General features: G+C 33.0%; 1 protein-coding gene across 16 annotated transcripts in view; it reads left to right on the top strand.

Annotated features, from left to right (window-relative positions):
- The window catches only part of BAZ2B (bromodomain adjacent to zinc finger domain 2B), a 311,801-nt gene that overhangs the window by 77,673 nt on the left and 211,789 nt on the right, over positions 1-22,339 (top strand). The window contains exon 1 of one of the 16 annotated variants that reach the window (XM_074336927.2): positions 9,723-9,998. The exons of 13 other annotated variants lie outside the window; for them this stretch is intronic. The gene's annotated coding sequence lies outside the window, so the exon portion shown is untranslated. Of the gene's footprint in view, positions 1-9,722; positions 9,999-22,339 lie in introns of those variants that run through there. 2 more of the 16 variants (XM_074336908.2, XM_019727234.3) reach the window with 2 other exon arrangements.

Here is a 22,339-nt window from a genome sequence, read left to right as displayed (position 1 = left end):
AACCATTGTCGGAAACTGAGTGATAAATACATGGGACCACACTGTAGTAATTTTCAACTTTCTCTAAATATATAGTTATTTCAAAAGAAGAGTTTAAAAATTTGTTTTTTTTTCCTTCTTCTATCTCCAAGACATGGAAACGACATGGATGAATGGGTAAAGAAAATGTGGTGTGCGTGTGCTCGCACACACACATACACACACACACATCTCTCTCTCTCTCTCTCACACACACACACACACACACACACACACACACAGCAATATTATTCAGTCATAAAAAAGGAAATCCTAACATATGCAATGACATGGATGGACCTTGAGGATATTATGTTAAGTCAAATAAGTTAGATAGAGAAGACAAATAACCCAATATTACTCATATATGGAATCTTAAAAAATAAAACAACTGAATCCATAGATCAAAGAACAGATTATGGTTTTCTGAAGGTGGGGCTTGGAGCTGGGCAAAATGGGTGAAACTGTCCAAAGGCACACACTTCCAATTATAAAATTACCACTTACAGTCCTGGTAAAAACAAACAATAAACTGTTTTACCTCTTCATTAAACCTTACATGCTTTTTAAGTTTTATTCCATGTCCTCCAGAGATTTATTTCATTGATCATTCATAAACATAGCCATCTGCTCCTTTCTTGGCTTATTTAGGATTGTCCTATCTTAAATAAAATGATAAATAGAAGTAAACAAGTAAACAAAATCTCTACTTCCGTCAAGTAGTCGTGTTTATATCATAAAGATATATGTCCATGTTGATAATGTGTAGCTGTAGTTCTTTTATTTTACCTGTTGTATACAGTTATATATATTTCATTACGTAAACATACCACAGTCTTTTACTTTATTCATTTTCCAATATTTCACTATACAAATAGAGCTGCAATTTACATATTTGTATGTGATAAGTTATGCGCACTATGAGAACTTTTTAGGGTTACATGTCTAGAAGCGGACTTGCTGTGATAGAGACTACATACAGCTTCAGTTTTACTACTGTTTCCCCCAAAATAAGACCTAGCCGGACAATCAGCTCTAATGCGTCTTTTGGAGCAAAAATTAATATAAGACCCGGTATTATATTATATTATATATTGTATTGTATTGTATTGTATTGTACCCGGTCTTTTATTATATTAGTATAAGACCGGGTCTTATATTATATTAAAATAAGACTGGGTCTTACATTAATTTTTGCTCCAAAAGACACATTAGAGCTGATGGTCCGGCTAGGTCTTATTTTCGGGGAAACACGGTATGTATTGCTTAAATTCTTTCTACAGTGGTAATGCCAGTTTACACCACCAGTGCATAAGAGATTTCCAGCTCTACATTTTTGCCAACCTTTGGGATTTTCTTTATATTTGCCCTCCCACTCCCTCAATGAAGAACATGCTGTGAAGCTCAACAGATTTTACTTCTACAATATAATTTTTTATTTCTGCTCTACTTTGACCAACCAAGAAGTAAAACAATTTTTGACTTATCTTTCATATTCTTATTTATTTCTGACTCTACCAAACCTTAGTTCAGACTCTTACCTCTTCGCTAAACTACTGCAACAGACCAAATATTGCAGTATCCCTATTGGAATTCTCTTCCTGCTCCAATCCATTTTACTTAAAACTGCTAGATCAGTATTTCTAATGCAAGTAGTTTACCAGCAGCGTTAAAAGACTTAAAGTGCTATTCAAGGTTGTCTCCAATAAGGTCCTGAACTGCCTTTTCAGCTATATCACCCACTCTTTTCTACATATGCTCTATATACTAGCCAGATTAAATTGCATTGATTGATTGATTGATTGATTGATTGATTGATTGATTAATTCAAACAGTAGATATTTAATGTTCTTATTATGCTATACAGGTATATTAACAGTTGAGTTTTATAGTTTTGTAGTTTTATAGGTACTACAGTAAAAGGAGCAACTCCTGATTCTTGGGGAGCTTGCAAGCTATCTCAAGCTATTTTCTGAATGCACCCAATGCGTTTCATTCTCAGCATGCTCAGCATGTTTCCCCCCAACTTGCAATGCTTTTTTAACTAGTTCCTCCACTTAGCCATCTTTACCTTCCAAACTCCTATCCACTTTTCAAGGCCCACCTAAGATGTCACTTTTCTGTGAAGCCTTTTCCTACATCCTCAGTTAATTTTGCTCCCATGGTACTATATTTACAATTGACCCTTGAACAATGTGAGAGTTTAGGGCCCCTGACCCCTGCGCTGTCGAAAATTCATATATAACTTTTGACTCCCCCCAAACTTAACTGCTAATAGCTTACTGTTGACTGGAAGCCTTTTCGATAACAAACAGTTGAGTTACACAGTTGAGTTATATGTATTATATACTGTATTCTTTAAGTTAGAGAATAGAAAATGTTTTTAAGAAAATCATAAGAGAAAATACATTTACAGTACTATTTATGGGGGGAAAAATCTGTGTATAAGTAGAGCCACACAGTTCAAATCGGTGTTGGTCAAAGGTCGACTTGTTATGTTCCATGCATTTGTCTTATCCTTCCAAGGTGGTAAGTAGAGCACTTTGTCAATTCATCTGTATTGTCCTTGTGGCACTTAACCTTGTGTGTGGTAGGCATACTATTAACTAAAATAATTTAATTAAAGGCAACATATTAGTAAAATTCTACTTGGCCAATTAGAATTATTTGCGGAAAGATCAATTTGAATTAGAAAAAATGCTTAATTATGTAGTTTTATCTAGTGTCCGTACCTTAAAACACTTTAGGATAAACTAAACAGTGGGTTTCTCTATAGTGATTTTTGGGACTTGCTCTGAATAGTATACTTTATTTGTATAAATATATATAGTATAAGTATAATAGTTGTTCAGTTTGTTTTTTAGACTCTTAAGTAGTCCCTTTAAGTCACAGTTTTTCAAACTGTCCTCTGAGGAGTCGTATGAAATGGTTCTGTTGAGATGCGTTGGCTACTCCTGTGCCGCCCCAACCCCAAAGAACAGCCCTTCACTTACGTTTTTCTCTCTTGGGCTTCTTCACAAGAATTATTTAAGAAATAACTCTTCTGCTGAATAATTTGAAGTCGTTGTTAAGAGAGTATAAATACTGCAATTGTATCCATTTATTTAATATCTGCCAAGATTTTACAAAAAAGACGTTATGCTTATTCCTTGTGTTACCACAAATTGAAAATCAGTTGTCCATAGGAATGTGAGACTTCAGATAATTAAGGAAATGGTAGGGAATGGGCCTTGAGTCCAACAAATAAATTATTTATACTCTGAATATTCTTCATTTTAATATGGATGTTTGAAGAGTTAGACTATTGGAAGTAACTGGAATTGGTCTACAAATTGTTAGGTAGGCTGAAGTATTTTCTAGATTGCGGCTTCTTATATTTTAATGTGCGTAAGATTCTGATCCAGTAGTTCTGTGCTGGAGCTGGAGTGTCTTCATTTCTAACAAGCAATTTAAATGTTGCTGGTCTGTGGACCACACTTTCAGTAGGAAGGAGCTAGATGACCTTCCAAAGCCTACCTGTCACCACAGTTTAGTATTACATTTTTTGCCCTAGAGAAAGTAGGTTTTCAGTATTGTCATAGACACTTGTTTAAACTGTCTCACTACAGTCTGATATATATATTTTGCCATTTTAGTAGAAATTTCTGGGTTTTCTAGGGAAATAATTTGTGTGTGGATTAATGACTGGTCTGCAATTATATGGTTCTTTGCTTAAAATCATCCTTCAAGATTTTAAAAATAGCCTTGAGAACTATTAGACTGTCAGGGGCAACTTTCAGAGAGTTTAAGCTTAATAAGAAATGATCTATTCGGTTTGCTTTTCCAACAGAACTGTAATACTGATTGACTTTTGTTATTTTACAGAATATTGTTTGAGGTTAGACATTAAGGTATTATAAAAATAAAAATACGAAACTGGTTAAGGCTGTTTTAGTTGGTATAAATACTGCTTTTTTAAAAAAAGCTGTTATTATTGTTATGAATTAGTAGCAATTATGTACCACAGCAGGTTAGGTTGTTAATTTTATATGTAGCGCACGTAAATTGAAAGCCTAATTTGTGTAAATGAACAACCAATAGGACAGACAGTCGTTTAGTTAAATAGCTTATATTCAGAAAAATATAAATCAAGTCTTAGGGACATTAACACTTTTCTTTAAGATATATAGTATCAAATACTCTCGGTCTTTTGGGCTTTTATAGAAAATTGTAATAGCTAAATCATAAATTTAAATCATAAACCTTTAAGAAAATTCTCAGAATTTCTTATTTTGGATAAATGGAAACTGGTAATTAACTTTGTAGTCCAGGACAGTAGAGTATTTTGGGGGAGGGAAATTATGATTTTTTTCTGAAAACATTAGAATAATTTTCATGTTGATAGTTGTTTCAACCCTATATTATTTCACTTAATAAATGTCAGTAGTAGAAATTGCTGAGAGAATTATATTATTACAATTAAAATATTTTATTTTTTTATTAAGTGCTAACGTTGCTATAAAACTTTTCATATGTAATTTATGTCAAATGTTAATAAAAGTTTTTTTTGGACCTGATCCAAAAATTTTATATAGAAGTCAACCTCCTTTGTTTCTTCTGGTAGTATCCATTGATTTTTTTTCTTTTTTCCTAAAGGTACATTAATAGTGCTGATAGAAGCAGGACAATTGGGATTTACATTAAAAATAAATGTGATGAATAAAAAGCACTACACTATAAAATTATAGTCTTGATTTTGTTTTACCAAAGTTCCAAAATCTAAAGGACAAAAATACTGACAAGGTCAAGAAAAAATGAAAGAAAGAACAAACGATGCAAAAAGAAAATGACACTGAGGTCTTGGTTTAATACATATGTATTCCAGGTTGATGGTTGATTTCATTAGCAAATCTAATTGTTATGCAATGTCTGTTCTTCTGCAGCAAAATGAATATTGTATTCTCACAGGCTCTGTGTGTATCTATTATGTTGAAATAAATGAAAAAAATATATATATACATATATATATATATATATATTTGGAGATTTTTTTGGTTTACTCTTTCCAGAAAAGAGAGAAAACTGAATTATATTTTCTCTTTTGTTGTTAAATTTGTCCAGAAGCTTTTCATTGTATATTATAGCTATATTTCCTACTTTTGTTCTCTGAGGTAAACAATTATAAGGTTGTTAACAATGTAACCATTTAAATTATCATAAAATTTTAAAAATGAACAGAATATAATCTTTATTGATTGAAGCTGATGTTAACATGAGCTTCTTAAGCATATGCTTTCTAACATAAGTTTAAATGTTAGGAATGGTTTTTCTTATTGCAAGAAAAATGTTAAGTGTACGTATTATGCCAAATGTAAATATTACTACCTTTTGCAATAGCAAAATTGTACGTTGAGATTCCTATACTTACATTTGACTTTTCAGAAAATAGGAAATTCAGAAATAACAAGTTTCATTGGCTACACTTTGGAAGAATTCATTTAATAAGTGAATACATTGCGTGATTATTTGGGTTATGTATATGAGTTCAAATATGGATCAAACTATGTTGGATGCAATTGTCCTTTAATTTTAATCAGTTTGAGGTCGGACAGTAATTTACAAAATCTATTTGGTTTTTTATTGTGTTCTCAAAAGTTTTCCTCACAACGAAAAAATTTTTGACAAGCTTGAAAAGAGAAAAGCCCAAGGTTTTATTTAATATGGGTTGATTATATACCATTTAGAAATTACCTATATGGTAAAAAAACAAAAAAAAACAAAAACTGGCCTTCTGGCTCACTTGATGCAATACTAGTAAATATCTTGGTTATGTTGGAAAAACATGAACTGTAATAAATATATGTACAGCAGTTTATTAATGCATCATATTAAGTTAATTTGTACTTAACAGTATTCGCCTTTTAGTCTTCACAGTGGGTAATAGAAAACAAGGAACTTCACAATCTAGTTGGGAAGATCCCTAAAATAACTAGACAGTGATATAGAGCTAAATGATCTAGAGAAAGAAAGAAGGTTCTATGGGCCCTGATAGTCAGGCTCTGAACATGGAGGAGTATCTTGAAAGTGATGAGATCTAAAGTGATGAGGTGGGGAAGCAATGAAAAACAACATGAATATAATTTGGGAGGTGGGAGAACATAAACTTGGCATCTGGGAGACAAAGAAGAGACGAATCCAACAGTACTGGAATATATGATTTGCTACTACCTATTTACCTCACATGTGAATCAAATTGTATTACTGTTAAATTTTAGTAGTGTTCAGTCCAGATATATGCCATATTGAGATGGTACCGTTGTTAACCTTGTTTTTTCTTGTATAATGATACGGGAAATAGGAAATTCCCTTTATATTAATGTTGCTGTCCTCCCCCCACCCTCCACCACCAATGACATAAAAAGTAAATGCTGTACAAGTATGCAGAAATTCATGCACTGTAATGAATCTAAATTGGTGCGGACTGAATGGAATATAGGAATCTAGAAACTCTTTTAAGTCAGGTTTCTCTACCATAGTTAGAATTACCAAACTGAGGAGGAATAATAATCATCATAGATTGGTCTCCCAGGCTGTTGAATTGAACAGGATCTTTGTTAGATGGTCACCAATAAAGAAGAGAACTGTTTTAAGTTAAAAAGAGAGATCCTTTTCAAGTGTCTGGACCTACCTACCCATCTGTGTCATCTCCTTCATCTTATCTGGAACCACAGTAATCGCTTGCATGCCCATTTTACTTACTCCTCCAGCATAAGAACTGGAATTTCGAAAATGAAATATGTATTTGGAATATGAAAATGGACTGTGAAATTAACAAGAGATTCCAGAGATTGTTAGTTGTTGTTTGAAGACTCAGATTAGATAAATTATGTAAGACTTCCTAGCAAGATGGTTTATTTTCTGGGTAACCTTTCATTATTATGTTAAGACCCTAGCTTGTGATGAGGAAATGTTAAAAAAAACTTTTATATGAAATTTGGTATTTAATTTCTGTAAAGACGCTTATTGAGAAAATTATTGTTTTGTCCAGTGTTGCATTATTGAAAAGTATAGAAGAAATTTCTCTCATTTATGAGTACTAGGAAAAGCATTGGTGCTTGTTTGTAAAATACATCTTACCGGGATTGAGTATTTTCTAATTTGATCTTGTTTCCCACTTTACTTTGATTACTAGGAAGCTCAGAGCTGAACCACCCACATCTTACAATTGTGGAAGGCGTTATGATACTGTTTCCCATCTTTATCTTGTGTTTTACCTTTCTTGCTTTCTCTTATTTCCCTTATTCATTTTTATATTCTGCAAGCATTCTGTTCTACTACTCATATTTCTATAAATCACCTTAAAATTATTTTGGGATAATATGGGCTATAAATAATCATGTAAAGCTTATTTATTACCAGCAGAAGGCAAGCAAATAAAAGTAGGAGACTTTCTTCCTCCTGGAGTGTCCTCCCTGACTCCCTCTTCATTTTGCCTGAATTTCTTAAGTCATGGAGGACTTAATCTCCTCTGTGATTTCTAGACTTGCCCTTGGACAAGTGACTCCATTCTGAAGCTTTCTGCCTCTACAGAGCTACCAGGTATAGTTTCTTGTGCTAAGTGTGCCCTGCAGAACAGTGCCTGACTAAGAGAACAAGTGGGGCTGAAATATACCCTAGAGGAGGAAGTCTCTCATATGTCAGGGTTTTTTGTTTTTTTCTTTTCTAACTCATAGGGTACCATATACAAAGGGTTCCAAAAAAAAAAAAATGTATACACATTTTAAGAAAGGAAAAAACTATTATAAAACGCTGATGGTCACTTTGAGCACCTCTTGTATTATATGCAGAAGTCAAACATGTCTTGTATTCATCTTTTGTTATCGGTATATATTATTACAATTTTAATACATTTTTTTTTCCTTTCTTAAAATGTGTATACATTATTTTGGCACCCTCTGTATATTATCCTGGTTTTGTTCCCTGCCCTTTTGACTGAATTGTAAACTCTTAATACCAAGACTTGCTGACTGTTGAGGAGAGCTACCTTGAGTGAAAGAAAATTTCAAATTTATTTTATCTCTATATTTTAATTTTATTATTCTCTAATGTTGACCCATTATGGGAAACTAAGATAGTCATGGATATTTGAAATAGTTGAAATAATAATTTTCTAATTTAAAATTTCATTTTGTTTTGGTATTTGGATTATAGTCAAAACTACCTATTTAGTAGGAATAATATCTTAAATTTTCTATAAAGGAAATAAGAACTATGTTTTACATTCCAGATAACTATATGATATTTGAATTATTTAAGTTGACCAAGAAATTCAGCTGAAACTAACTCCTTAATCATAGTTTTCTGAAAATTTGCTGTTTCATTTGTCATCATAGTAAAGGTGGTGATTAGTGACTTGCATTAATGTTGTTCAATATTGAATACATACTCCTTTTAAACAACTCTTTAAATATTTGTAATGAGACCTGTTCTGAGATTCTATACTCTTGGCAGTAATCTACTTGGATGTTCTTTTTGTTATTGATTTTATTGTCACTTTGTTGTTTTCTATTTAAGTACATTAGAATTTTATTTTGCAAGCAGAGTAAATATAAACTTGATTGAAGTAATATAATTTAATGCCTTGATATGGTTATATTGTTGTCAAAGGGTTGTTAAAAGCTCTTTTCATTTAAAATACAGCGTGTATGTTCGTAACAATTAGGACAGACAGACATGATGTGCCTTAGTATATACAGAGTTTTTTAAGATAAACGCAATTTTGTAAGTAAAAAAAAATCCTACTAAATATTTTTAAAATAGTGAATTACTTTATCCTTTTGACAGAGTGTGTGTGTTTATTTTATACCCCTTGTTAACCCTCATTCAACCGTACTAGAAATTTCAGAGTGTGGAAAAAAAGCAATTTGGGGGACAAAACTAAGGACAAGGAAACTTAGTTTTCAAGCTAACAATATTTTAAAAATTCTCACAGGTAGATATTTTGTGTTCTTTATGAAGTATGAATTTAAAATGATGGGAATAGCTTCACGTTATATAAACCAAATTTTGATTCATGTAGTTGAAAAACTTTTTTTCCAAAGACTGCCACATAAATTATAAAGTAGTCTTATTTTGTAGGAGCTTGTCCTAATAAAAATAGGCTTATGCTTTGACTAAAATTTTAATTTTGGCCTTAGTTATAACTCAGAAACTTCTTTTATCTGCTGTCTTGAAGCAGTTGAAATTTAAATACTTTTCCTTATATTTAGCAGGTTTTTGGTTTTTGAGCAGTTATTCTTAGTTGTGTTTTTTTTTTTTTTTTTTTTAAGCCTTGTTAGGATTGCCTTGTTTTTACATTTTACTTGCCAGAAGTAATTTCTAAAGCCTGCTGAAACAGATTTACTTGTCATGCATTCCTTATTATAAACTGGGTCCCTATGCATGTCAGGAATAAACCCTTCTTAAAAAGGGAAGAAAGACAGAACTCTTTATTATGTGTTTTGACGTTAATAAAATTAAGAAAAGAACAATTACTTGAGACGTCTACCTTACCTGGTTTAGTTTTGTCACGTGAGCATTCACGTTTACTGGTGATCTAAGTGCTCCACCTGCCTTTCAGTTTGTTTACCAGGAAATCAAGATGTGTAAACTGCAGGAAGTACTATTTGACCCTCTCCGACAGTATCTCATTACAATAATTGCTAATCTCTGAATAAGACAGCCATGTTTTGTGAGTAACAGAGAGAGAGAGAGGTTGTGTTAGGTAGATTTTAGGTGTTTCAACAAATAGAGCATTGTAAATGCTTACTTGGATTGTTTTCATGATAGCTTTTGATAAAAGACATATGGTGACCTTTGGGGTCAGCAAAGCTAGGACACAATAGTAGGTATTCTTTCATGCCTTTTAACTGAAAAATATCACGGCTTGTTGTTTTGGAGTGCTGTCACTGCTCTGAATCGAAAGGATAATGGCTACTTCCTGATTAAACCCACTCTCCACAGTAAGCTGTTAATGTTGTACTCTATGTCTTTTTCTCCTGTAAATGCAATAGTATTTGGTGTTTTCTTTACTTTTTATCATTGTCTTTTCATAGATAGATCTGTTATAAATATATTCTGAAGTTGAAGTTTACAATTAGGTTAGAAACTACTGTTTTAAGTTTGGAGGATTTTTTTTTTTTTTTTAAATGAAAAGTATTTCTGTTTGGTATGAAATCCAACCATCTCACCCTACTTATTGTAGATTTTGGTTAAAGAAATTAGCTTTTTAAAAGATACTGAGATGATAAATTATATTAAGCTTTCACTTTCTTGGCACTGTAAGCAAAATCTTATAAATAACTTATGTAATAAATCAGATTAAATTTTTCAGGGAATATTTGGATAAACTAATTGTATTTCTTATTTAATAAATTTCATATATTGATTTACATATGTTGTCATAATTGTTGATAATTGTTTTAATTATTAAATTATTGTTCTTAAATTAGTTAAGAGATCCTTTTGATGTCAAAACAATATTAAGTACTCAGAATATAAGAAGGGACTAATGATCTTCTTAGTTTTAATCCTAAAGCTGGCAGTCACTCCATCTGTGGTCTTGCGACAATCATTTAAACTGCTTACCTCAGTTTTCTTGTCTACTGTCCATATGAGTGCTAAGTAAAATGTGTATGTTTGTTTATTTCTTTATGATAGTAGAAACTATAAATAAAATGAGTTCCCACAAGTATTTTATAAAATGGAGAACTGACTGTGAAGATAGAATAGGAAAACATTAGGAGTCACAGTAGAAAGGGAAATAATAGAAAATTTATTTTTATCATAAAATATAGCAAATAAGGTTTAAAATAAGTACCTTGTAATTGGTCTTTTACTTTGAACAGAACTGTTAGGCTCAATTCTTAATATAATATTGTACAAAAGGATTGTACATATTGTTGGCTACATGACTAAAATGAGAAGTGGAAAGCTTGGAGGTGATTTAGTAAAGAGTCACAAAGATAATTTAAATTTAACTTTTTCTCAAAAGTCTCATTCCTGGAAATGAGTTTATTCAGAGTGGAGAGAATGTGTATATCTATTACAGGTCTATAAATAGAGTTCATCTAAATAATAAGATGTTTAATTTTTAAACTCTAATATCAGGGGTCCTGGTCATATTAAAGGAAACATGAAATTACTAAACACGGAAGGCAGTTACTGAAGATGGTTATAGAACCAAACATCCAGAAATATTTAAAAATATTCCGGGATAATGTAAAGAGAATCTTACTTTTGTTTGAGAGTTAAGTTACCTTTTTTGCAAATGCTTTTTATCGAAGTTATTTTAGGTAACTCAGTAATTCTTATTATACATTAGTGGCACATCTTAAAGTTTGTTTAGTGAATATTCTAAGTTACTCAAGTTGCTGAAGTAGGATTTATAGTAGTGCCTCTGTTTACATTGTAATAACAAATGATAGATGTCATTTTTTAATGCTTGATATGTGCAAACCACTGGGCTAATTCTATTGTAGGCGAGACAAACTTTTACCTTTACGCTCTTAGAGTTCTTTTTGGCTGGGGCTGAGAATTAGATTGACGTAAGACAGATCAACAGGAGAAAAGCACACACATTTATTTAGTACTAGTTTTGTGTGTCACGGAATCCGTATAAGAAATGAAGACCCAAGAACATGGTGAAACCTTCTTGTTTTATAGTAGGTTGAACAAAGAGGCAATTGTGAAAAAGTAACTACACTATGTGGGAAGGCTAAAGAAAGATAAGAATTACTTGAACAAGGTCTGTTTGTGTAGAATTCTCTCGATCTCAACTCTCTGTCTTTATGATAAGAATGTGACTTTCCTTCTGGTATAGGGAGGACAGCTTTCATACAGGAATTTTATTTCCTGCTTTTCAGAAAAAGAAGGAAGGTCAGAGTGTTTGTCTTGTATTATATTTGCTGGTTTTGAGTCAATACGCCAGAGCAGCATGTTCTGAAGTCCTTCACTGTCATCTCATTTTATATTCATGATAATCACATGAGGTGCAGGTATCATCGTTGTCTCCATAAGGAAATAGTTGTAGAGCATTTAATTTTATTAATGTCCTTTAGCCAGCAAGTGTCAGAGCCAGACCAATTCTAACAGAATCTAGAATTCAGAATCCAGTCTTCAGTGTCACGCCTTTAAGCATTGTGTTTATATTCTGGAGATAATAAAGGTGTTTACACCTGTGATTTAGATAGTTTTTTTTTTCCCCCCATCAATTTATCACATATTATGGAGAGCTTACTAACTGTCAGGCACTGGAAGGAAGTACTGGTGGAAAGGAAAATAAAATTCCTTGTTTCAAGAAGCAGTTTTGGTGGAAGAGGCAGAAAATTAACAGGCTATTACATACCATACAGTGCATTCACTGTTATAATAGAGGTAAGCACAGGATGCTAAAGGCAACACCAGTATCTAATTATTTTATTTGCGTATTTGATTTGCACTTTTGGGTGCTGTTTTAGGCACGTGGGATATATCAGTAAAAGTCTCTGCTCTTGTGAATCATATAGTGGAAATGGAGATAAACAAGAAGCATATAAATAACTAAAGTATATAGCGTGTTAGAAAGTGACAAGTATTGGCGGGGGGGGGAGAAATTGGGCAGGATAAGAAGGCTGTGTGGTGATGGGTCGTAGAGTCTGGGGAAGGACTTACAGAGAAGGTGATTTCTGAGCAAAGAACAAGGAAGTTAGCTATCCGTATACCTTTTGAGGAGACTTCCAGGCAGAGGGATTGAGGCAGGAAGCATGCATGGTGTGTTCAGTTATGAACAGAGGCCAGTATGATTGGAAAAGAGTTTGGGAGAAGGGAGAGTAGGAGGAAGCATTGGCAGAGGTAATGGGTGGCAGAAACTTAGAGGAGCCATTGCAGGGCCTTCAGTAAGTCTGGCTTGTATTTTTTAATTTTTTTTTAAACTTTTATTTTAAGTGTGTTTTTCCAGGACCCATCAGCTCCAAGTCAAGTAGTTGTTTCAATCTAGTTGTGGAAGGCGCAGCTCACAGTGGCCCATGCGGGGATCAAACCAGCAACCTTGTTCTTAAGAGCACAGTGCTCTAACCAACGGAGCTAACCGGCTGCTCCGCTGGCTTGTATTTTTTAAAGTAGCACTTCAGTTGCTGAGTTGAGAATACAGTTGACCCTTGAACAATGTGGGGATTAGGGGTGCTGACTCCCTGCACAGTAAAAAAATCTGTGTATAACTTTGACTCCCCCAAAACTTAACTGCTATGAATAACCTACTGTTTACCAGAAGCCTTACTGATAACATAAGCAGTTGATTAACACATATCATATTTTGCTGCGTGTAATGCGCTCCCGTGTATAATGCGCACCCACGTTTTTGGCCCAAACTTTCAGGGAAAAAAAACACTTTCATTTTATTTTTTAATTCGAATTTTTATTTGTTTACATTTAGGTACTTGTTTTTTGTATTAGAAAGGAATTTTAGCATTTTTTTAAACATATAATGTTACAAGAAATTTTATGTAACAAATAATTACAAAACACAAGAACAGATACAAGGTACAAGAAATTTTATGTAGGACTGTGTTTCCCCAAAAATAAGACCTACTTGACAATCAACTCTAATGCATCTTTTGTAACAAAAATTAGTATAAGACTCAGTATTGTATTACTATATTATATTATATTATATTATATTATATTATATTATATTATATTATACCCGATCTTATATTACAGTAAAATAAAACCGGATCTTATATTCCAAAAGGCGCATTAAAGCTGATTGTCCAGCTGTGTCTTATTTTCGGGGAAACATGGCAATAACAAATTTACGGTATTTATGCATCATGGAAGGCCAAGAACTCTTCGTCATTGCAAGTTCTTCCTAAGTTCAACAAAACCAATTATCGTACTCCAGGGTATTATTTTGCATATGAATATTGTTATTGATTTCTAGTTACACTTTTAACTCATAAGTATAACTAAAAAGATTAAAAACATTTATATAGATATGGAATTAGTACTACTCTTGTGTAATGTGCATCCTTATTTTTTCCTTACAAATTTGGGCAAAAAAGTGCACATTATACATGGCAAAATGCGGTATTTTGTATGTCATTTGTATTGTATACTATATACTTATAATAAAGTAATTTCCAGAAAAGACAGTGTTAAGAAAATTATAAGGAAAGGAAAATACATTTATGGGACTGTATGTATTTATTGAAAACAAAATCTGTGTGTAATTGGATCTGTGCCATTCAAACCTGTGTTGTTCAAGGGTCCCCTGTAGGCTGTAGGAGGCTTTGACCACTGGTTAGAAAGCTCTTAGAGTAATCTAAGTGACTGAAGGTAGGGTTTTGGATAAGGATGGGAGCAGTCAAATTCTGGATAATTTTAAGGTACAACTGAAAACTTTCTGATGGAATGGATGTGGGATACGAGAAAAAGGTTTTTGGCTGAGTAACTGGAAGAAAGATGTTGCCATCAACTATGAGATGGGGAAGGTTTTCAGATGAAGCATGTTTGGGATAAGGATTCGTGATCAGGAGTTTGGTTGTGGATGTGATAGATTTTTAACTCTCTCTTAGACATGGAAGTGGAGATTGTGAGAAGGCTTTCCAGAGGAGACACCATCTAAATTGAGGCTAAAGAATGAGTTAGACTCATGTCAAAGAGGTGGTTTATGATGAGATTTGAGAGCATTCTTTATACACGGAAATGAATCTTGATATTTTTTACTTTACATATTTGTGAACTATGGAGTAACATCTTTAAATGTAGCAACATTTAAAAAGTAATAAAATTGTTTATCTCAAAGAAGAAATTATTCTGGGGAGTTAAGTTTTGATAGTTCCAGTGGATACTATATTCATGAGCTGTATGAGGTGCTTTTACATTGATTCTCACCAGAGTGCCATAAGGTGAATATTATTCTAATTTTACTTTTGGAGAAACAGCCTGAGGGAGATCAAAATTGCCTAAGGTCATTGATATATTGGATTCAAATCTAGGTCTTTTAGATTCTATTGTCCATGCTTCTTATTTTTAAAATGTGTGGTATGTATATCATACATTATTATTATAAAATAATAAACATATATTTATTATTGGGGAATATTGGGGAACAGTGTGTTTTTCCAGGGCACCTCAGCTCCAAGTCAAGTCATTGTCCTTTGATCTAGTTGTGAAGGGCGCACCTCAGCTCCAAGTCCAGTCGCCATTTTCAATCTTAGTTGCAGGGGGCACAGCCCACCATCCCATGTGGGAATTGAACCTGCAACCTTGTTGTTGAGAGCTCGCGCTCTAACCAACTGAACCATTCGGCTGCCCCCAATATTTTTAACTTTGTAAAATTTTAAACTTTTGTTTAAGGTCTGAAGGAGTTGTGTTTTTGAACATTAGTCAGTCTCTATTGTAACACAGTGATAACTTTCGGACATAAGGTTTTTAGATTCTGGATCATGGAATCAAGCCATTTGTTGATCTCTTGAATTCCCACACTGCTTTCAATACAGTTACCTATTATAGATACTCCCCGTCACTCCTAGCCCCATTCCCGTTGTGGTGCTTGATACATGCTTAGAAAATTACAGCTGCTGTCATGATCATCGTCTTCATCCCTCATCCCTTTCTGATATGCTGTGACCTTGGGAATCACAACCCAATCCTTTTGGAATCATGTGTAAATGATAAAACCTCAGAGATTAAGGGCATGAGGACTTTCTAATTAATGAAGAGTGAGTTTTAACTCATGATGTCGTTTGTCTGATGGAAACCATGTTTTGTTTGCTTCCCTTTATTGGCTGTTTTCTGGGGGAAGTGAATTTGATAAATAGTTAAATGTTGTTGGCTTGAAAAGCAATATTCTCTGAGATGGCAGTGGGTATTTTCACTGGAATAGTGAATGTAAGTCGTTCTACTTCAGTAAGGAATAGAAATGTAGTTGTTCATTGAAACAGGTTTACTTTTGAGGTAATAATGTCATATTTTAAAAACTTAAAACTTTTGCTGTTAGATCAAAATATGTTATTTCTTAAATTTCATAGGAGTTAATATTGTTTACATTTATGTTTTTAAAGACACACTTAAGAGCAAGTCATTGAGACATTCTGTAGGAAAGAAATACTTTAGCAAAAACATGTTACACAATTTAAAAAGTACCAATTAAAAAAACACACACAAAACAACAATATGCTGTGGATTAAAATAGCCAATAAGCCTAAAAGGTCATTTTAAGCATATACTCATGATATAAGTAGGAAATTTACCTAGTGATTGTAGTTTTGTTTTATTAATATATGGCTTTATATCAATTGTGCTGTTTTCTTCATTTCTCAATTTTTTATTTTATTTTTTCAAAGCATCAAATATATATCCTTCCTGTTGCTTTCTCTAAAGTCTTTCTTCTTTTTTATTATTATACATCAAACACAAATGTATAGTTTATTTTAATATCAGTGTCATCATCAAATGAGCTTTTTATGTAAACAAAAATTTTGATTGGCCCTAAAGCACCCTTTTTTATTGTAACTAAATTATCTGTGTAATTTCATATTTTAGTTAATTCTGTTCAGGACTACAAGTATATATTCTAGCATTTCTTCTTAAGCATAAAAAAAATCAGTACAGTAGTCTCCACTTATCCATAGTTTCACTTTCCGCGGTTTCAATTATCCGTGGTTAACCACAGTCTGAAAATGTAAAATGGAAAGTTCTAGAAACAAGTAGTTTTAATTTGTGCACCAATCTGAATTGTGTGATAAAATCTCTTGAGATCCTGCCCAGGATGTGAAACATCCCTTTTCCCAGCTTGCCCATGTTATATATTCTACCCGCTCATTAAATCACTTTGTAGCTATCTCAGTTATGAGATTGACTTGTCACCATCTTCTAGTGCTTGTGTTAAAAGAACGCTTATTTTACTTACCATGGCCCCCAAATGTAAAAAGTGATGCTGGCAATTCAGATATACCAAACAGAAGTTGTGAAGTGCTTCCTTTAAGTGAAAAGATGAAAATTCTTGACTTAATGAAAGAAGAAATTATGTGCTGAGGTTGCTAAGGTCTATAGTAAGTACAAATCTTCTCTCTGTGAAACTGTGAAGAAGAAAGAAGAAATTCATGCTACTTTGCTATGAGAGAGAGAAACCACATTCACATAACTTTTATTATGACATATTGTTGAAATTGTTCTATTTTATTATTATTATGATTAATCTTTTACTGTGTCTAATTTATAAATTAAAGTTTATCATAGGAATGTAAATATAGGGAAAAACATAGTTTGTGTGTGTGTGTATATATACATACATACATGTATATGTATATATGTATATATGTACATATATACATACATACACACACACACACACACACACACACACACACACACACACATATGGTTTGGTACTATCCACGGGGGTTTTGGAGCATGTCCCCCATGGATAAGTAGGGCTATTCTATGTTAAATATTAGTGTATTTCTTTCCTATTTTGTTTTATTTTTTCTTTAGACAGCATCTTGTCTTTGATTTAATTGGGGTAAAAGAAAAATGACTGGCTGATCAAAATTTTCTGTTAGAAGTATTATTGCCCATTTTTAATAATTATATTGGACTAAATCTATTACATCCTTGATTAATTGGAGTGCCTGGGGAATGAGTATTCTGATTACTTTTTTCCCCAGAATGCTTTCTCTTAACATTTGTTTTGGAAACTTTTATTTAATGTATTTGTGCAAGTGTAAAATTGAATTATATTTTGATAATTTGAAGATGGTAGAGGGCTACTGGGTCCTGATTTGACAATTTGAGGTACTGCTAATCTTGTTTGGTAAACAAAATACAAATATTAAATATGGGTCTTGATTTGATCATTTGAGCAACTAATCTAGTTTTGTAAACAAAGCATAATCAAATATTAATTGTGTAACAGTAATTTAAAAACACCAGAGATGTCAAAAGGAGGGTATGATTAATTGCTAAGTGAGTGATATAAACAAGTAAAATACTATGCGTCAACAATAAGAGAAGCGTCACAAGAATGACCAGGGAAGGCTTCTTTAAGAAAAAGAAATCCAAGCTTCAAGCATTGAAGGACTTCAAGCATTAATTTTTATAGCGTTTTTATTGACATATAATTCACACACTATACAAGTCACCCATTTAAAGTGTTAAATCCAATGGTTTTGGTATATTACATTAAGTTTTTTAAGTTGTGGTAAAACATGTAACATGAAAGTTACCATTTTTAGTTTTAAGCGTACAGTTCATTGGCATTAATTACATTCACAGTATTCTGCAGCCATAACCACTGTCTATTTCCAAAACTTTTTTATCACCCCAAAGCCTCTCTAACCTTTAATTGCTAACTCTCCATTTCCTCTGACTCTTAGCTGCTGGTAAACTTGAATCTACATGCTTTTTGTCCCCATACATTTGCCTATTCTAGATATTTCCTATTTTCTATAAGTGGAATAATGTAATAATTGTCCTTTTGTGTCAAGTTTATTTTACTTACTATAATGTTTATTTTCAAGGTTCATCCATGTGATAGCATGTATCAGAACTTCATTGCTCTTTAGGGCTCAGTAATATCTCTCTCTCTGCATATATATATATATATATATATATATATATATATATATATATATATATATATATATGGTACATGCATAGGGTGCCAAAACAATGAACACACATTTTAAGAAGGAAAAAACTGTATTAATATATACTGATAACAAAAGATGAATACAGGTCATGTTTGACTTCTGCGTTTACAAGAGGTGCTCAAAGTGGTTACCATCAGCATCCAGACACTTCTGATTACAGCAAACTAATGCTTGAACAATACTGACCCAAGTATTAACATCTCTTCAAATGTGTAGGCATTTTTTTGGCACCCCTGGCATATAACACACACACACACACACACACACACACACACACACACACACATCACATTCATTACCCATTAATCTATTGATGGACATTTAGATGTACAGATATTTGTTCAAGTTTCTTCTTGCAATTCTTTTGGGTATATGTATACCTTGGAGTGGAATTGTTGGGTCATGTGGTAATTTTATGTGTAGCTTTTTAAGAATTGTCAAACTGTTTTCCATAGCAACTGCATCAAGCATTAATTTTTATTGTTACACTACAGAATATGTAAAAGATTAGATTAAATGAATACTGGCTTCAGCATGTTCTATATACTTTTCCTAAAAGGAAAAAAAAGTAAAGAAACAGAAAGCCATGTGTTATGTGTGTGAACATGTGTATGTATAAAGAGTGACCTTTTAAAGTGAAGTTTAATAAAATATGAAAGCCCTCTGGTTGTATGTAACCCAAACTTTGCTGTAATGTTTTATAGAACATGATCATCAAATTTCTATTTCTTAGTATCTAAGAATTTGTTTGAAAAAGATAAGAATGGATGTTTCCACAAGTAATTAGTATAACTTAATATATTTCTGCCCAATTTTAAGGTTGCTTTTTTTTTTTTAAGTTTCCCTTTTAGCATTATAAAGTAAAATCACTCTTAATTATACTAACTGGAAAATATTCCCAGTATATTCTTTTTGTCATTTTATATTAATTCGTTTATCATACATGTTAAAATTTCATATTTTATAAGGCTGAGAGAGAAGACTAGAGTCATTTCCGTTGACATTTTAAAGATGACTCTTAAGTGTAAATTCTGGAATTCAATGTGAGTTAGTGGAACAATGTTTACCTATATTTTTATAGATCTGTGAAGGACCCCTAAGCCAAAAGGCAGGCTTAATTCACTGGCCTAATAAGATCACACGGCCCAGGAAGTGGGAAGTAAGAGTAGTGGGGAAATATTTAGATCTAATTCCAGAAATACCTACGAGGGATATATAATATTACAAGTGTAATAAATTACACTTGTAGATTCAATATGGAAATAGTATAACAGATAGAATGGGTCATCCTGAGAAGAATGTTGTTCAGAACAACAGAAAAGTAATTTCTGGAAATAAAAAGGAAGACTAATCAGAAGTTTACTTTAAATTTCTCATTAAAAGGTAGCATGAGAATATTTGGTGCATAGAGTTTGAAATAATCATTTTCAGAAAATTGACACAGGATTGTTCGTGGAATTATTTTTTTTCTTTGTTTACACCATTGAGGCGAGTTGCCATAATACTGATTTGAGCCTAGTCTTTCCACACCTAAGTAGGAATTGAGAACGAGATTATAGGGTTTCTAAGTTATCAACAAAGGTTAGACTTGGGAAAAACTTTTGGGAAATAAGTTTTCACTTGGTTAAAAGCAAAAAATACAGTAGCTGAGCACAGAAGTATGGTAGACTTAAATACTTTGAATAACCTACTGGAAAATTAATTAGATAAGATATTTTAAATGCTTTTATGAGGCATTGCTGGGCTGGTGAGAAAGCAAAGAATTTAAAGGGATCAGAAACTAAGTGAAAGAGAAAATTTAAAGAGGGGATTAGAAGACCATATTGTTAAAATGTCAATAGCACTGATAGGGATCTACAGATTCAGTGCAATTCCTGTCAATGTTGCAGTGGCAGGTTTTTTTTTCTCCTTTTTTTTTTACAGAAACAGAAAAGAAAAATCCTAAAATTTATATGGAACCAGAAAAGATCATAAGTAGTTGAATCAGTGTTTAGAAAGAAGAACAAGGCTGGAGGCATCACACTTCCTGATTTCAAAATATATTTTCAAGCTACAATAATCAAAACACTATAGTACTGGCATTTACAGACTAGTTGTATAGAAAAGAGAGCCCAGAAATAAATCAACGCATACACAGTCAACTGACCTTCAAAATGGGTGCCAAGAATACACAATAAGAAAAGACTAATCTTTTTGACAAATAGTGTTTAGAAAACTGCATATCCACGTGGCAAAAGAGTGAAATTTTGCACCATACATAAAAATTAACTCAAAATGAAGTAAAGACTTATGTGTAAGACCTGAAACTGTAAGACTTCTAAAAGAAACATAAAGCTCTTGAGCTCAATATGAACTCCTTCAAAGGACGTAGGTCTACGGGAGGCATCCAGGCCTCTCTGCATAATGCCATCCCAATCGAGGATGTTCAGGAGCTGGCAACCTTCATGAAGAATGTTTTGGAAATGCATCAGGTATGAACAAATCCTAACCAATATATACTTTACCCTTGAACAGTGTACAAAATTTAAAGTAACTTAACAATGGCTTCAAAACCTTAAACATGATATTTCTCTCAAAGGAAAAGAAAACAAATTTAAAAATAGAATTAATAGGGGTAGCCAGATGGCTTAGTTGGTTAGAGTGTGAGCTCTGAAGAAGAGGGTTGCTGGTTCAATTCCCCATGGGCCAGTGAGCTGCGCCCTCAACAACTAGATTGAAGACAACGAGCTGCCACTGAGCTTCCAGAGGGGCGGCCGGATGGCTCAGTTGGTTAGAGCACAACAACAAGGTTACTGGTTCAATTCCCACATGGGATGGTGGGCTGAGCCCCCTGCAACTTAAGATTGAAAACGCAACTGGACTTGGAGCTGAGCTGTGCCCTCCACAACTAGATTGAAGGACAACAACTTGGAGCTGATGGACCCTGGAGAAACACACTGTTCCCCAATATTCCCCAATTAAAAAAAAACCACCTTAATTCTATTTAAAAAAGTGATCTAGCAATTGCACTTCTGGGTATTTATCCAAAAGAATTCTAACTAGGATCTTGAAGACATATTACCCCTCCTATGTTCGTTACAGTGCTATTCACAACAGCCAAAGTGTAGAAACAACCTAAGTGTCCATCAACAGATAAATGATAAAGAAATGTGGTGATATGAATACCATGGAATGGTATTCAGCCTTAAAAAAGAAGGATATTCTGCAATATGTGACAACATGGATGAACCTTGAGGACATTATGCTAAGTGAAATACACCAGTCACAAAATGACCAATATTGCAAGATTGTACTTCCATAAGATGTCTAAAATAGTCAAACTTACAGAATCAAGGAGTGGAGTGGTGATTGTCAGGGAAGGGGGGTGGGGAGGGAGAAATGGGGAGTTACTACTAATCATCGGGCTAAAGGTTCACTTAAGCAAGAGGAACAAGTTGTAGAGAGTTGCTGTACAACACTGTACCTACAGGCAACAACAATGTATTGCGTGCTAAAACATTTGTTAAGAGGGTAGATTTCACATTGAGTTCTTATGACAGTAAAATACATTTTTTAGAAAATTTAAAGAGGGTAACAAAATGCCAAAGTCAGTGTTCATTTCAAGGTATCTGCTTAACCCTGGTGTTTGGAGTATTTATTAGGCTGTGTAACAGTCTATAGTACAAATAAAA

The sequence above is a fragment of the Rhinolophus sinicus genome, chromosome 17 (genome assembly GCF_057876585.1).
Source record: "Rhinolophus sinicus isolate RSI-liver-muscle chromosome 17, RSI-T2T, whole genome shotgun sequence".
Classification (NCBI taxonomy): Eukaryota; Metazoa; Chordata; class Mammalia; order Chiroptera; family Rhinolophidae; genus Rhinolophus; species Rhinolophus sinicus.
The sequence above is the reverse complement of the archived record's forward strand: the minus strand, read 5'-3'. Positions and strand labels throughout refer to the sequence as shown.